Genomic DNA, 4,847 nt, shown 5'->3' with positions numbered 1-4,847 from the left:
AGTTCTGCAAAGCTCTTATCCCCCTCTTTCATTTTCTACTCCTAGAATTGGATTTTGGTTATCTGCAGTGAAAAAAACCTGAGGCCAACCCCTCATCTTTTTTTGGAGGCTGAAGTTTCAATTGTGTCCAATTGGCACCATTTTCACAGGGCTGAATCCTTAGGGAGAGGGGATGCCAGTGGTGAACTTTCAGCCCATTGCTGCAATGCATTGTTGATTTATGATGTCAAATTCCACATTCCACATTCAACATTCAAAAATTCCAATATTAAAGTGGGTGTAACTCCTTTTCCTTACATGGCAGAGACATGTGGCCAACAGATCTGCAAAGCTCTTATCCCCCTCTTTCATTTTCTCCTCCTAGAATTGGATTTTGGTTATCTGCAGTGAAAAAAACCTGAGGCCAACCCTCATCTTTTTTGGAGGCTGAAGTTTCAATTGTGTCCAATTGGCACCATTTTCACAGGGCTGAATCCTTAGGGAGAGGGGATGCCAGTGGTCAACTTTCAGCCCATTGCTGCAATGCATTGACGAGTTATGAACTTAACATTACACAATCAATCTCCCACAACAACATTTTTGTGCTTAAAAATTAAAGTTTGTCCGATTGTTACCATTTTCACAGCACTGAATCCTTACATAGAGGGGATGCCAGTGGTGAACTTTCAGCCCATTGCTGCAATGCATTGTGGAGTTAGGACATTTCAAATTCCACTTTCCACATTCAACATTCCAAAATTCCAATATTAAAGTGGGTGTAACTCCCTTTCCTTACATGGCAGAGACATGTGGCCAACAGTTCTGCAAAGCTCTTATCCCCCTCTTTCATTTTCTACTCCTAGAATTGGATTTTGGTTATCTGCAGTGAAAAAAACCTGAGGGCAACCCCTCATCTTTTTTTGGAGGCTGAAGTTTCAATTGTGTCCAATTGGCACCATTTTCACAGGGCTGAATCCTTAGGGAGAGGGGATGCCAGTGGTGAACTTTCAGCCCATTGCTGCAATGCATTGTTGATTTATGATGTCAAATTCCACATTCCACATTCAACATTCAAAAATTCCAATATTAAAGTGGGTGTAACTCCTTTTCCTTACATGGCAGAGACATGTGGCCAACAGATCTGCAAAGCTCTTATCCCCCTCTTTCATTTTCTCCTCCTAGAATTGGATTTTGGTTATCTGCAGTGAAAAAAACCTGAGGCCAACCCCTCATCTTTTTTTGGAGGCTGAAGTTTCAATTATGTCCAATTGGCATGTTTTTCACAGGGCTGAATCCTTAGGGAGAGGGGATGCCAGTGATGAACCGTCAGCCCATTGCTGCAATGCATTGTGGAGTTATGACATTTCACTTTACACATTGCACCTCGACGTTGCAAAAATTTTGTGCAGAAAATTTAAGTTTGTCCAATTGGCACCATTTTCACAGCACTGAATCCATATGGAAAGGGGATGCCAGGGGTGAAAATCCAGCTTCCTACTACAATACACTATGGAGTTATGACCCCTCAAACACTGTCCACTACGGATACCCGAAATCCAATTCTAGGGTGATGAAATCAAAGAGCGAGTTGAGAGATTTGCAGAACTGATGACCCCATGTCTCTATCATGTAAAGAAATGGAGTTAGAGCCCCACTTTTAAAACTGCAATCCAGAATCAAAATGGCTGCCCACAGAATCAAAATGGCTGCCCATTCAAGGAATATGGAATCTAGGGTGCATCTCAAAGCTCTAAACGTCCATCCTCGCGTCTCTTCCTCGCGTCTCTTCCTCGCGTCTTAGTCCCGCCCACCAGAGATGCGAGGAAATGAAACCAGAGGAGAGAGGAGAGAGGAGATTTGTATTTAGAGAAATGAGACGTCCTCTCCTCCGGAGCGTCACGTGAAGCGACGTCGGTTTGTGATGACGGCTTTAACAGCTGTTTGTGTCTGCACACATGTTCACTGTAATACCTCTGATAGATATAAACAGTAACAGAGCTCTGTCTCTGTGTTTACCTGTTTAACACACACCTGTTTAACACACACCTGTTTAACACACACCTGCACATGAAGAGAATCTGCTCTCTGTTTATTCTGTCCTGAAGCATCGCGGATCGATTCACCGGTAAAATGCCTCATTATTAAATGATTTATTACTTTAAGGGAAAATAGAAACCATGCAACTCTTTTCAACCCTGTGCTCATTAATGATCAGCCTCGTATGAAACTTTATTAACCTGACAGGAAATATAACAAGTGTTTTTACTAACAGACAAACTTTACTGTCAGACTTCTCTTCATGAAGAAAACGAGAACAAACAGGGAAACTAACAGGAGAAAGAACTGATCATTAATATATATTCTATCTATGATGTTAGACTCTATTACTCTATTTCATTAGACAGAGAATCTGACAAAAACAATCAGATATAACATAATCCATCCTCTGTTATATTGAATTTATGATTTTGCGATCAGTATTTTGTTTTTAAAATTCACATCAAACACTTTTCAATCTCAGCTCATCAAATACAGTCTGTTTAGAAACCGACGGATGTTTATGATCTGTTTCAGGGCACCCTTAGTGACTGTTTTAAGGTCTGTCTTTTCTCTGATATTAAACTCAGCTGATGTTAAGTTTCGGTTAAGTCCGAGCCGCTGCAGCGTCCAATCGGTGAGTGATATTCGATAAGGGGGGCGTGTCTGTCAGAGAAAAGACTTCCGCAAAGTCTGCTCTCGTGTTTCCTCGATTATCCCTCCTCCGATCAGTCTCCTCGCTCCTCGCTCCTCTCTCCTCCAGCAGCGTTTAGAGCTTTGGGACGCAAGTTAAAATGGCGCGTCAGTAAGTACTTCCGGTTCGACCGAGGAGCGAGGAGACTGCAGTTTAGAGCTTTGAGATGCACCCCTAGACGTCGGATCACCATTTTGGAAGCAAATTTGTCAGGGCCCCATGGGGGGCTAGGTGGACCATCTTTCAACACAATTTTTAACATTAAAGGATTGGCCCTGCTGCCCATGTGACACATGAAATGAAAGAATTTGGAAGTGATGCAGCCACCTGTCTTTGATCCAGCAATCCACAAGCTTCCACTTGGGGGGTTAGGGGTAGGGTTTAGGGTTAGGGGTTAGGATTCTGGTCACCTAGGGTGATGCAGCCACCTGTCTTTGATGAAGCAATCTACAAGCTTCTATGTGTACTTGGAATCAGCCCTCTATCAGCAACTCTTACTGCCATGGGCTAGGGTTAGGGGTTAGGGTTAGCCCTAATCCTCTATTTGGTGGGTTAGGGGTAGGGTTTACAGTTAGGGGTTAGGATTCGGGTCACCTAGGGTGATCCAGCCACGTGTCTTTGATCCAGCAATCTACAAGGGTCTATTTGGGGGGTTAGGGGTAGGGTTAGGGGTTAGGATTCGGGTCACCTAGGGTGATGCAGCCACGTGTCTTTGATTCAGCAACCTATAAGCTTCCATTTGTAGTTGGAAACAGACCTCTATCTCCCTCTGTCGTTGAAATATGAACCTTTGAAAGAATTCCAGATTTTCATCTATCGGCATGGCCATAAATGAGAATTTTGAATTACTTTCCGGCTTGATAACTCATCCTTACATGTACCTAGAGTGATGCAGCCACCTGTATTTGATCCAGCAATCCACAAGCTTCCATTTGTACTTGGAATCAACCCTCTATCCCCCTCTGTCGTTGAAATATGAACCTTTGAAAGATTTCCAGATTTTCATCTATCGGCATGGCCATAGATGAGAATCTGGAATTACTTTCCGGCTTGATAACTCATCCTTACATGTACCTAGAGTGATGTAATTACCTGTATATGATCTAGCAATCTACAGGCTTCCTTTTGTACTTGGAATCAACCCTCTATCTCCCTCTGTCGTTGAAATATGAACCTTTGAAAGATTTCCAGATTTTCATCTATCGGCATGGCCATAGATGAGAATCTGGAATTACTTTCCGGCTTGATAACTCATCCTTACATGTACCTAGAGTGATGTAATTACCTGTATATGATCTAGCAATCTACAGGCTTCCTTTTGTACTTGGAATCAACCCTCTATCTCCCTCTGTCGTTGAAATATGAACCTTTGAAAGATGTCATGTCAATATTTAAACAGGAAGTGTTTTGGATGGTGTATGTCTTCATTTTGGGTTACTTTCCATGGTGACAAAGTAGCCCATCCACTGGTGGGGGTCCGTGGGGTCTGGGGAAAGTGCACACCAGTCACACACCAAGCCACGATGAACATACTCACAGTTCAGCCTTCTAGTTCAAAGCATTTCTGAAATTTCCTTGAAAAACACTGAAAAACGCGACCTTAAACCACCTTTTCAGTGACCTTTGACACTTGGGAAGGTAGCACCTGTCTAAAATTAACAACACACATTGTACCTATGGTCATGATGAATACTGTATAAGCTCAGCCCTGTATCTCAAAGCATGTAGGATTTATTCAAGAAAAGGGGACTTCAGGCCTCCTCACCTTTTTCAGCCAAGTGTGGAAAACACACCTTTTCGTGTGCCACGAGGCCCTCGTTGTCACCAGCAGCCCCAAAATCACCACACACCTTGTACATGCACTCATGATGAACATACAGCCAGCTCAGACTCCTAGCTCAAAGCATTTCTGAAATTTCCTTGAAAGAAACTCAAAAAGGCGACTTTTAACCACTTTTTCAGTGACCTTTGACACTTGGGAAGGTAGCACCTGTCTGAAAAGCACACCACACATTGCACCTATAGTCATGATGAATACTGTGTAAGCTCAGCCCTGTATCTCAAAGCATGTAGGATTTATTCAAGAAAAGGGGACTTCAGGCCTCCTCGCCTTTTTCAGCCAAGTGTGGAAAACACA

Source organism: Notolabrus celidotus, chromosome 2, assembly GCF_009762535.1.
Source record: "Notolabrus celidotus isolate fNotCel1 chromosome 2, fNotCel1.pri, whole genome shotgun sequence".
Taxonomy (NCBI): Eukaryota; Metazoa; Chordata; class Actinopteri; order Labriformes; family Labridae; genus Notolabrus; species Notolabrus celidotus.
This window is presented reverse-complemented; position numbering follows the sequence as displayed.